Source organism: Schistocerca nitens, chromosome 3 (genome assembly GCF_023898315.1).
Source record: "Schistocerca nitens isolate TAMUIC-IGC-003100 chromosome 3, iqSchNite1.1, whole genome shotgun sequence".
In the NCBI taxonomy this organism is placed as follows: domain Eukaryota; kingdom Metazoa; phylum Arthropoda; class Insecta; order Orthoptera; family Acrididae; genus Schistocerca; species Schistocerca nitens.
The window spans coordinates 39,005,318-39,019,114 of record NC_064616.1 but is presented as its reverse complement, the minus strand read 5'-3'; the positions used below and the strand labels follow the sequence as shown (position 1 = coordinate 39,019,114).

The following is a 13,797-nucleotide window of genomic DNA, read 5'->3' as shown; positions in this document are numbered from 1 at the left end:
ACTGAATTGTACAGATTTCAGTGTTCAAAATGTGCCTGCTTTCCCTCCTCTCACTGGTTACTATCCAACCAATGGCTCCTTGAAACTGAGGTGCTGCCAACTTAAACACCACAGCGGCAAAACTCACTGGCTAACAAGGCTACAAAAACAGTTTTTATTCCATAACTTACAGGAACATGAAGCGACTAATGAAAATGAATAACTAAAGTGTGGAAAAGGTTCTGATTCAGTAGATAAAATGAAAAAGTTAATATGATACCCCTCATTCTAGGAACAACATAAACAATCTTGGAAATCATCATGGAAATGTCAAAAGGACTAAGAAAGAAAAACTCAGAACCTCTTCACAAACTAATGAGTATTTTAATGATATTTAGTAACCCTGATGCTGACACGGCTTTCAACAGTGAAGCTTCAAAGGTGCAAATTGAACACTCACTGAATCCTCAGTCTAGCATGTAATGATTCACTGAAAACTTAGGTTGGTTTCAGATTGTTCTCCAATTTTACTTGGAATTACAGATTCACAAATCCAATATGTGAAAAGCTACTGCTAGAAGTTTTGGCGTTATAGGTCTATGTCATCTTTACTGTTATAAGTGTATGCCACTTTTTTATTTTATCTATTATGGATGTTCAATTGGTGACTGCCGTTAAAACTGTGAATACACTGTGCATAATTTAGATTAGATTACATTCAGTTCTTGTTCCACAGACCCAAAAATGAGATGATTCCTGTCGCTGTGGAAAAAGTCAGAGTGTACAACATAAAAAATATAAAACATCTGACTATAATACTCACTACACTGATCATTTGTCGGGAGATTGTCAAAATAGGTGAATACATTACAGTAAACTGGAACTGCTAATATTTACAGAATTAATACACTGTCAGAATGAAATAAAGTCATGCACTTTTAATACATTTCTCATACACAAAAGACCTAATCTTGATTGTTGTGACCAACTGCTGTCAAAACTGAAATCTAACAGACATTTTTACTTAAGTGGGTCTAACAGTCTCTGTTAAGATACTCAACTATAGAACAGAGTGACTGGTATTCATAGAGTAATTTTGGGTGTGGGGGTGCGGGGGGGGGGGGGATGCATCAGATATTATCTGATTTCTTACAACACAAATGAAAGGTTGCTATTTGTAACATTCAGAAGCACTAATTAAATAAGTCCCATGCAAAATATAATGTGACTGCAAATGATTGGAATTAAAATGAGAATGTGTATGGCAAAAGGTGCAAATAAAGTAAGTAAAGAGCAGAACATCAAAAGTTCATGAGAAGGATGACATGTAGGTATTACTGTGGTCTTCAGGCCAAAGACTGTTTTGATGCAACTCTTCGTGCTAGTCTATTTTTGTGTAAGTCTCTTCATAACAGCAGAGTTGTTTAAGTCTAATAAACATTCAAAGTAAACTGAAATTTGGTTACTCACCCTGGTATCACTGACTTGAGTTAGGAACAAGTCAGTGAACTAACTGAAGGCTCTGAAGATATGTCTCTGTCGGTGAGTGCAGTTGTGGCCCATAGATACATTTTTGCAGCATCTTCACCATTAAAAATTCAAACAACAATATGTGGAACAGCAGTAACATTTTCCTCAGAGTAATGACTATAGTATAGAAAAAAGTCATAATCAGTAAGATTATCCTTACACATCTAAACAACCTACATTAATTAAAAACTACCTCATAAATAACTGTATTTTCATAAAGAAGACTAAAACTCTGCAATATACTAGAAAGTATGAAAGCAGAAATATGTATAATAAAATGACAAGTTTTAATCTTTTACAATTTAAAAAAAGTTAAATGCACCATTTCTGACAACTTGAAAATATAGTACAGCATTCACTTACCATATTTATTAGGCATTCTCAATATAATTTCAGATTAAGTTACAACAAATTTAGATAACCGAAAATAGAGAATTATGTAGCCCAAGCAATGTTAATGTGGTAACACCCTGAATGAAGCGCAGTTTTTGAATTAATCAAAAGCACTCTATAACCCAAGAAAACATATTGAAAGAAGGTAAGTAATATTAATAATGTTATGAAATTCATGTAGCTCCTATATTAGGCTGCTACATTGGCTACATCATTGGGCTTACTAAAAATGTGAAGTGCCACATGGACAATAATCATACAGAAAAACTAAAGACGTATTCCTCACCAAAAGAAACATAGTGAAATTTGAAAATGAATACTGAGCAAAGGTGCAGCTGAACATTCCAAGCGCTGCTGTTAATGACAGATGTTCCAATAAATACAAGATAGATACTTTCGAAAGAATTTAACAAATGTATGGGAGAGTGTGGGATGCGTGTGAGTACCTCTCCGTCACAGTGAAGTTATAGAAAGAAAAGTTAAATTTTGAGAAAGAAAGATTAGGGTTAACACCTTGTTGACGATAGGGTCACTTACGAGAGATAATTTCTGAGAATGGTAGAAGGAAGAACTAATGTTCCCCTGTAATAAGAAGTATCCAAACATTCACCTGTGCCAGTTACAATAACATGGGAAAAATCCTTATGTCAGCTTTGTACCATTACATAATGATGTTACTTGCACAAACAGGAACAGAGGTCTCTTTTTTTTTTTTGGGGGGGGGGGGGGGTCTGTACTATTTATTGGGATGTGGGCTTTGGTAACAAAATTAAGGTGTAGAAAAATAAGTGATAAAGAATTTTAATACTTTGACATGTCCTATATTACACGTACATTTACTGTACACAATGTAATCTTACAGGATCAAATAAAATTCAATTCAATTCAACCTGTAGCGTAACTTAAGGTATATGTTAGGTTGAAAGGTGACACACTGGTTATCAGATGGCAACACTAACTAATGTGGATATGAAATGTTCATTGTGATGACATCTGATAATCCATTTTAAGAACGTGTATTCATTTTAAACAATATGGTGTTAAAATTCATTGTGTGTCCATATACCTTTGTTGCAAAATATTAATTTCCTTGAGTGTTTATTTAATTGTAGAAATGTGTAAATTACAACATACCATATTTATAATGTGCTTCGTATTTGACAGACTTAATTATAATCAGCCCATGATTCAAATTAGAAATTTATCAGTATCACAATAAACTATATTATGTAACGAAACTGTATTCTCCTGCTTACAAAATATTATCCTGTTACTTCATTTGTCACATTACCATTCTGCTGCAACTTTTGTCAATGACACTTAATATACCTACCAAAACATTACTTCCACAAAATGTAGGCAGACAATGAATACGATACAATAGCCACATTTTGAGTAACTTTCTTTGTTAGGAATGTGCTATGTGTGCAAGGACATTGTCGCCCAATACTTAAAAATCTACAATTAACTGTCGCCTCCTCATATAACAGGAGAAATAAAGATAACTCTATGTTCTCTGCTCACCATTTAAACATACATGTTAGGTCTCAATAGTACCTGGAAATAAATACTTACTACAAAGTAAAACGCAACAACATTCTGACTGTGAAACTAGATTCACTGAAAAAGCAATACAACTATTCAGTTGAAGATTTTGTGAATGAGGAACTGAATATTTGTGCAAGAAGTAGCTCACTGATAGTCTAGGTATGAAAATGCAGCTGTTAACTTCACAAAGAAGTTACATTATTGTTAGACTACTGCTCTATCTAATTAATTATAGTTTTATATCAGTAAAGTTGTATTACTGATGTTTTGACATGTCTCCAGTACGTTAGTGAAATGATTACCATCTGCGTGTTGAGAGACGGATAAATCACAATTCACTATTTTAGCACATTCTGTATGAATTAAAATATGAGTATGTGTTATCTGTGTTAACATTTTTAATACATCCCACAAACCTAGACTGTAAATCCCTAAAATTTCTCGTACTTGTGTTGTAAGACATTAAATCACTATTGCGTGTACTATGCCGTGTACCATAACATTAGTGTTAGTATAAAATTATATTATTCGCTACAAATTCGGTTCAAGAGGTCACACAAATGTGTTGATACGAATTATTAAAAAAATGAGTCACACAAACGACGCAGTAAGAATATATGATTAACAAATTAAACATGTGTTGTACGTAAATACAGATGAAAAAATTCTACGGCCGTCAGAGAAACGACAACAATGGATGGTTACCATTATTATGTGCTCGGCACGCGTATGTCTAGCATCTGATATGCACGATAAAAGCTATATATTTTGCCTCTTCGAAGTATTTTCTGATATGAAGTCGCATAGTGTGCCTCAATAACGGATCTAACTCATTACTATAATTCGTTACTGGCGAATGTTTACGATTTCATACAGACGCATTACACAAAAAAAAAAAAACAAAAAAAAGTAGAAATAGAATGGTCATTACGTCTTAAACTTCTCCAGTATGAAATGTTCGTGCGATTCGTACCTTCAACGGAAGCGTGCTTTTGGTTCTTTGCAAGAAAATCATTATCCTGCAAAAAATATGTCTTGCTGACAGAAATAGCCAAGCATCCATATCAGGACGCTATGCCATGTTGACAAACATTATTACCAGAGATCACACAATACACAACGAGGGCGCCAGAACATGGCCGCCTTTGCTAGTAAGATAATCTATTATAGGCGGCCGTGGGCAGACGAAACACAACTGTGTCAGCAGTGATTCGTTCTGAATTAAGGCTATAATAAACTGCGTATTAGATTAGATTATATTCAGCTTTCGATCCATAGACCCAAAAATGAAATGATTCTCGTGGGTGTACAACAGGTCAGAAAGTGATGATGATGTTGAGTCCCGTACTCCTTTACAGAGCGTAGGGGAGCGACGCGGGAGACACACGCCGCCTTACTAGGCAAGGTCCTGGTGAAGCTGGTTTGCCATTGCCTTCCTCCGACCGTAATGGGGATGAATAATGATGATGAAGACGACACAACAACACCCAGTCATCTCGAGGCAGGAAAAATCCCTGACCCCGCCGGGAATCGAACCCGCGACCCCGCGCTCGGGAAACGAGAACGCTACCGCGAGACCACGAGTTGCGGACGGTCAGAAAGTATTATAGCACAGATTAGATTAGATTAGATTTACTTTCATTCCAATTGATCCGTAGTGAGGAGGTCCTCCAGGATGTGGAACATGTGAGAAAAACAACAATACATGACAAATATTTACAACTAAAACAAATAAGCTAATGTACCATTCCACAGGTCCCAAGTGGAATGATCGTCATTTTTTAATGAACACTAAGAGTCATTTTACAAATACTAATGCACTGAATTTAAAATAAAGTTTTTTATTTATTTATAAGGTAATAAACATGTAATACAACTACTGTAATACTTATTTACAATGAACACATTACTGCATTGAAATGGTGCAGAAGTTAGATTATACTTACACACACACACACACACACACACACACACACACACAAATTTTCAATGAACACATTACTGCACTGAAATTGTGCAGAAGTTATGTTGTACTTATATACAAATCAGTTGGTTTTACTAAGAAATTCATCGATGGAGTAGAAGGAGTTGGTCACCAATAAATCCTTTAGGCTTCTCTTAAACTGAATTTCATTGGTTGTTAAGCTTTTTATGGCTGCTGGCAAGTTATTGAAAATGCGTGTTCCTGAATAATGCACACCTTTTTGTACTAGACTAAGTGACTTTAAATCCTTGTGAAGATTATTCTTATTCCTGGTATTGATTCCATGAATTGAGCTGTTGGTTTGAAAAAGTGATATATTTTTAATGACAAATTTCATTAAGGAATAAATATATTTGAAGCAGTAGTTAGTATCCCTAGTTCCCTAAACAGGCTTCTGCAGGCTGTTCTTGAGTTCACACCACATATAATTCTTACTGCACGTTTTTGTGCCCGGAAAACTTTAGTTTGGCTTGATGAATTACCCCAAAAAATAATCCCATATAACATTATGGAATGAAAGTAAGCATAGTATGCCAGCTTTTTCATTTTTATATCCCCTATGTCTGATAAAATTCGCATTGCAAACAGAGATTTGTTAAGACGCTTCAGCAGTTCTGTGGTGTGCTCCTCCCAGTTGAATTTATTATCAAGCTGTAATCCCAAGAATTTAACACTGTCCACTTCTTCTATCTTCTTGTCATCGTATGTTAGACATATACTCTAACATATACTTAAACATTTGAATGTAATAACCACTACCCGGATCCTAGTAGTGAAGGTAGCAGAGGATCAAGTAGATAAAAGGACGAGGGCTAGTAGAAATCCTTGGGTAACAGAAGAAATATTGAATTTAAATGATGAAAGGAGGAAATATAAAAATGAAGCAGGCAAAAAGGAATACAAACGTCTCAAAAATGAGATCGACAGGAAGTGCAAAATGGGTAAGCAGGGATGGCTAGAGGATAAATGTAAGAATGTAGAGGCTTATCTCACTAGGGGTAAGATAGATAATGCCTACAGGAAATTTAAAGAGACCTTTGGAGAACAGAGAACCACTTGTATGAATATCAAGAGCTCGGATGGAAACCCAGTTCTAAGCAAAGGAGGGAAAGCAGAAAGGTGGAAGGAGTATATAGAGGGTCTATACAAGGGCCATGTACTTGAGGACAATATTATGGTAATGTAAGAGGATTTGGATGAAGATGAAATGGGAGATATGATACAGCGTGAAGAGTTTGACAGAGCACTGAAAGACCTAAATCGAGACAAGGCCCCAGGAGTAGACAACATCCCATTAGAACTACTGATAGCCTTGGGAGAGCCTGTCCTGACGAAACTCTACCATCTGGTGAGCAAAATGTATGAGACAGGCGAAATACGCTCAGTCTTCAAGAAGAATATAATAATTCCAATTCCAAAGAAAGCAGGTGTTGAAAGATGTGAAAATTACCAAACTATCAGTTTAATAAGTCACGGCTGCAAAATACTAAGGCGAATTCTTTACAGACGAATGGAAAAAATGGTAGAAGCCGACCTTGGGGAAGATCAGTTTGGATTCGGTAGAAATATTGGAACACATGAGGCAATAGTGACTCTATGACTCATCTTAGAAGCTAGATTAAGAAAAGGCAAACCTACGTTTCTAGCATTTGTAGACCTAGAGAAAGCTTTTGACAATGTTGACTGGAATACTCTCTTTCAAATTCTGAAGGTGGCAGGGGTAAAATACAGGGAGCGAAAGGCCATTTAAAATTTGTACAGAAACCAGATGGCAGTTATAAGAGTTGAGGGACATGAAAGGGGAGCAGTGGTTGGGAAGGGAGTGAGACAGGGTTGTAGCCTCTCCCTGATGTTATTCAATCTGTAAATTGAGCAAGCAGTAAGGGAAATAAAAGAAAAATTCGGAGTAGGAATTAAAATCCACGGAGAAGAAATGAAAACGTTGAGGTTCGCCGATGACATTGTAATTCTGTCAGAGAGAGCAAAGGACTTGGAAGAACAGCTGAACGGAATGGCCAGTGTCTTGAAAGGAGGATATAAGATGAACATCAACAAAAGCAAAATGAGGATAATGGAATGTAGTCGAATTAAGTTGGGTGATGCTGAGGGAATTAGATTAGTAAATGAGACACTTAAAGTAGTAAAAGAGTTTTGCTATTTGGGGAGCAAAATAACTGATGATGGTAGAAGTAGAGGGGATATAAAATGTAGACTGCCAATGGCTGGACAATAAATAGTTTGGACAAGAAGAGAATAGAAGCTTTCGAAATGTGGTGCTACAGAAGAATGCTGAAGATTAGATGGGTAGATCACATAACTAATGAGGAGGTATTGAATAGAATTGGGGAGAAGAGGACTTTGTGGCACAACTTGACTAGAAGTAGGGATCGGCTGGTAGGACATGTTTAGAGGCATCAAGGGATCACCAATTTAGTATTGGAGGGCAGCGTGGAGGGTAAAAATCGTAGAGGGAGACGAAGAGATGAATACACTAAGCAGATTCAGAAGTATGTAGGCTGCAGTACGTACTGGGAGAGGAAGCAGCTTGCATAGGATACAGTTGCATGGAGAGCTGCATCAAACCAGTCTCAGGACTGAAGGCCACAACAACAACCCGGATCCTTTGTCGGGATATTGTCAAAACATATAGTGCATTACAGTAAACTGGAACTGCTAATATTTACAGAATTCATATATTCTCAGAATGAAACGTAGTTACACACTTAACTTTATCATACAAAAAATACCTTAACTTGGCTATTGTGGCTAAGTTCTGTCAAAACTGAAATCTAACAAACATTTTTACTTAAATTGATCTAACAATTCCTGTAACGATATTCGTCTATAGATTAGAAGGAGTTGCCTATCAAAGGAGTGTTTCAGACTCGCTTTATCTACTAGTATTGATACTATGAATTGAGTTATTGGTTGGAAGTAGAGACATATTACTTGCAACAAATTTCATTAAGGGTTAAATATAGTGAGAAGCAGTGGGTAGAATACCAAGTTCCTTGAACAGATTTTTATGTTCTTGAATGTACATCACAAATGAGTTACATTACATTACATTACCTTAAAACTCGTTCCATACATTATGAATACGAGATCACATACTGATGTGGAATGTGTCAGTTTAATATAGGTTTTCTTTACACGATATGACTTTTTTACAGAAACTGCTTCATATCTAACATTCATCTATTGAGTAGAAGGAGATGTCATTCAGAAATTATTTTAATTTGTTTTTAAATGTTGATTGGCTATCTGTCACACTTTTAATGCTATTTAGCAAATGAGCAAAGATTTTTGTGGCAGCGTGATTCACACCTTTCTGTGCAAGTCAGATTTAACCCAGAATAGTGAAGTTTATCCTTTCTTCTAGTGCTGTATCTATGCAATTGCCATTATTTTTGAATTGGGATAGGTCATTAATAATAAATTTCATAAGTGAATATAAGTATCATGAAGGTCCTATGAATATCCCGAGTTCCTTAGAAGTAATAATAATGCACACAAGGGTCAATTGCTAAATCTCTTCACATCATATAATTTAGAAGCCACAGCAACCGATATCACCAGGTATGGAGATGGGTGTGAGACAAGAAATGATCAGCTGTTTATTAACAAAGAGACCTGTAGTTATGAGGTTGAAGTAACAGATACTGGTTTCTCTGACCACATAGCAATCAAACTCTAACTAAAAAGTGTGGTTAGGGAAAAACATAGCAGTGTAAACTATATAGAAACAACATAAATTATTAAAATTAATCATTGGAATTTTCAAAACATGTTGCATAGTGTTGAATGGGACAGAGACTCAAAGAAAGCTGTAAACTCTAAATATGAGTCATTTTTCTCTGATTATAAATACTATTTGATGTCGCTTTCCCCCTTAGAAAAGTAAAGATCTCTCTCAACTCTAAGTCATGGTTAACTGTGGGAATTAAGAAATCTGCAATACTCTTATAAATCTGCATTAGAAGCATAATTCAGCATTAAAGTCATATTTTAGATGTTACAGGAAAGTCTACAGAAAAGTTATTCATAATGCAAAAAAACTGAACAATAATTTAACTATCAGAAAAGGCAGCAATAAAACCAAATCAGTTTGGAAGGTCATAAACCATAACACTGGTAAATCCAAAGTGACAAACAATAATCTCATCATAAAAAAGGGAGGAAAGGTTGTTGAACACCCTCTATGTGTTGCCAATATGTTCAATGACTACTACATTAACATTGTTCAAAATATTATCAAGAACCTGGGGAACTCAAAAGGTAGTAATTAAAATGTTCCCACAAATGAAAAGACAACGTTTTTGTATCCAGCTACGCAATCAGAACTAAGAAATGCAATTAATAAGCTGAAAAATAAAATGTCATGTGGATGTGATGGTATTCCTGATAAGGTCATAAAACGTAGTGCACACAAAATAATAACTGAATTAGGTGATATTATTAATACATCATTTAAAACTTGTGAATTCCCTTTTGTACCTGAAAATTCAATAATAAAGCCACTTCATAGAAAAGACTGTCCATATGCCATACTATATTATATACCATTGTCACAACTGTCAGATTTTGCCTAAGTAATTGAGGGGATTATGTATGAGATACTGTTGAGTTTCCTAAACAGACGCAGAATTCTAACCAATGCACAGAATGGGTTCAGGAAAAACAGGTCTACAGAAACAGCTGTATATATCTTCTTGGAACAGCTTTTAACTGCAGTGGATAATGAGGACTTAAGCTGTGGAATATTTTTAGATCTATCCAAGGCATTTGACCTCATCAGCTACGATATTTTGCTAGAGAAACTGTATTGCTATGGAGTCCGTGGAAAAGCATACAGCTGGTTTCAATCGTATCTGTGCAACAGATATCAAAGTGTTGAAATAATACATAATGGCACAAAATATTACTCAACATATCAGAAAGTCAACTGTGGTGTACCCCAAGGTCCTGCTCTTCTTAGTTTTTATTAATGATTTCCCAAACAATCTAACAAGAGCAGAATCAGTAGTTTTTGCAGACGATATGAGCCTTTTTATCAAGGGAGTTAGTGAAGCTGACCTACAAGAAAAAACTAACTTCAACAACCAATGAGGTAGTTGAACGATTCAAGGATAATTACTTAAATATGAGTGACAAAAAAACCACTTGGATGAATTTTAGGCACAAAGGAACAAAGTAAAAATAACATAAGAGTATAGATTGGGAAAAGTGTAATAGAACAAACTTCTTTTAGAAAATGTTTAGGTGTATGGCTGGACAATAACTGAAGATGGGAAAAACATGTTAAACTATTGATTAAAAGTTTAGTAAATACTGTTATATATTAAGAAAACTTAAAGAAAACTGCAATTTTGAAACAGTTCTATGTGAGCACTACTCTTACATATATAATAATCTAAGATATGGCATTATATTTTGGGGGATTACAGGTTTCACAAAAAGTTACTTTAAGCTCCATAAGAGAATTGTGAATTGTGGTTTATTAGTCTGATAACGTACATAATCTAAATCGTTTGATTCAGGTACAGGAGAATGTCAAAATTTGGGTAACGTTTTACCATATACACCTGTATCTGTGCAACATTTTAACAAATGGTACCATAACAATAATACAATATAAAAATACACATAAATAAAAAGCTAACGATTAATTACAACAACTGATTTTAATAAATGGTATCATAATAATAATACAATTTTGTTACACATACAATAAAAGACTAACAACTAATTACCCCTTGCTCAAATTGTCATGTCATCCTCTATGAATTCATCTACTGAATAGTAGCATTTCTCCCACAGAATCTGCTTTAGCCTTACTTTGAGACTCTCTGGCTTCATATTAAATATATTTTTGCCCATTAGCTTGTTATATATTGTCATCCCCATATACTATGGAGTTCGTGCATATAATTTCAAATGGTGTATGGGTAACATACAATTATTTTTATTTCTTGCGTTGTATGTGTGGTTAAAATGATTTTCCTCAAATAATTTTTGTCTGTTGTGTACAAAGATTATAATTCCATAAATGTATATGGAGGGAACTGTTCGGATTTGTAGGTTCCGAAATAATGGGCGACAAGATTTTGTTTATTGTACACTACACATGTATCTTATTATTTTCTTTTGCATTTTCAGTATTCGAGATACACTACTTGAATTTCCCCAGAAAATGATACCATACCTAATGACAGATTTAAAATAACTATGATATGCTATTTTTTGTGTACTCATGTCAGTAGAGTTTCCTAGTACTTGCATTGCAAATGCAAAGCTGCTTAGTTTATTTGATAGGAACTCAATATGTGTACTCCAGTTTAAGTTGTTGTCCACATTTAGTCATAGGAATTTGACTGAACTAACTTCTTCCATAGGATGATTGTGATGATGTATTTTAAGATTCAGACATTTCAAATGTTTGGTTTTGAAACGTACGATATTGACTTTTGCAATGTTCAGTTTCAAGCCGTTTAACTGGAACCAGTTTTCTAGAGTACCCATTGTGCTCACAATGGAGCTCTGAATTTTTTCTGCATCATCTTCAATTAAAACAGAAGTATCATCCACAAACAGAACTGATGGGGAATTTATATTTATGGGCACGTCATTTACATAGAATAGGAAAAGAATTGGCCCCAAAATGGAGATTTGAGGCAAACCTTGTGATACTGTACTCCATTTAGAATAATAATTCATTGCATTTGATGTGACGCTTACCCTTTGCTTCCTGTTGTGCAAGTATGATGTGAGCCATTTCAGAGCTTTGTCCTTAATCCCATATTTGTTTAATTTGTAGATAAGCAAGTCATGGTTCACCGAGTCAAATGCTTTTGAAAGATCGCAGAAGATACCTGCAACTTTACTCCTCTGATCCAATGATTTTCATATCTTCTCAATAAAGTTATTTGCTGCATCAAGTGTGTTTTTTCCTTGTTGGAATCCAAACTGGTTACTGACAATAATATCATTTTTTGCGGTAAAATTTTTTATCTGATTTGCAGCTACTTTCTCTAATACGTTTGACAGAATTGGGAGAATAGAAATAGGGCGATAGTTTCCCATATCTTCCCTCGAACAGAGGCCTCACTTTGGCATATTTTAACACATCAGGAAACGACCCCTGTTCAAAAGACTAGCTGGTGGGGTACTATTATGTCATATACTGCTTTTATCGCTTTACTTGGTGTCCCATCCCACTCAGCAGAATTTTTATTTGTTAATGACAATATAAATGTTTTCACATCCTTTATTGTGACTTTTTTAAAATCTGTGATATTCTCAGCTTCTTGGTCGAGTCCCAAGGGATTTACTTTACTCTGTTATCCTGCTACATCAACTTCTGACTTTGCTACATTAATGAAGAATTCATTTAAACACCCTGGTATTTGAGCTGGGTTTACAACAACATTATCATCTACTTTAATCTTAGTTATTTCATTACTACTGACTGTAACACCTAACTGTGATTTGACAACAGACCACACTGCCTTTGTCTTACTATTACATTGTAAAATAAACTTATTGTTTGCCATTTGTTTTGCTGCCTTAACAACTTTTTTGAATATGGCTTTATAATGTTTCACATACACAGCAAAATGTCTGTTTTTGTTATATTTCAGTTCATTATGTAGTTGTCTCTTTCTGGCACTAGAAATTTTTATACCCTGAGTTATCCATTTCATCTTCCTAGTCGTTTTGTTACATTTGGTTTTAAGTGGAAAAGTTTCATTAAATATTTCAATAAAGCTACCAAGAAATTCGTTAAATTTAGTACTTCTTGCGATGCAGTTGTCATAAGGCCATTCAACCTCTCTTAACTTATTGCTAAATATAGTTAGGTTTTTCATTGAAGTTCCTTTTCACGTGGCTTTTGTTACATGAAATTTCTTTATAGAATTTTGGTAGTTCAATGAACAATGCGGAGTGGTCAGAGATTCCTAAATCTAAGCAAAATTTATTAACATCCTCAAATACATAATTTGTTAAAATATTAGCAATACAGTTCGCTGACTGTGTATTTATTCTAGTGGGTTGCATGAAGTTTGCTTTGAAGCCAAAGTTTTTTATTAAGTCATTGAATTTGGACACACCATTGCTGTCAGCTATGATATTAATATGAAATGAGCAGCTATTATAATATTTTTCCTTTTTTCTTTATTATGATTTTCAAGAAGGCACTTAAATTTGAGCAGGGAAGCTTCAATTGTAGTTTTGTCTGGTACTCTGTAAATAGAAGCTACTAAGACATTTAAGTCCCTTAACTCGATACAACAGCTTTCAAATATACATTCTTCATTCAAATGATTAAAATCGCTCCTTATTTTATATTTCTTGTCAGAATG

The 13,797-nt window shown here is 34.7% G+C and overlaps 1 protein-coding gene across 1 annotated transcript in view; it reads right to left on the bottom strand.

The window, feature by feature from the left end:
• LOC126249063 (tyrosine-protein phosphatase non-receptor type 14) overlaps nucleotides 1–4,541 on the bottom strand; it is a 188,182-nt gene extending 183,641 nt beyond the window's left edge. Inside the window, exons 1-2 of the mRNA XM_049950714.1 lie at nucleotides 4,424–4,541; nucleotides 1,450–1,626 (exon numbers count right to left, since the gene is read on the bottom strand). The gene's annotated coding sequence lies outside the window, so the exon portion shown is untranslated. The remainder of the gene's footprint in view (nucleotides 1–1,449; nucleotides 1,627–4,423) is intronic.
• Between the last annotated feature and the right edge of the window lie 9,256 nt (nucleotides 4,542–13,797).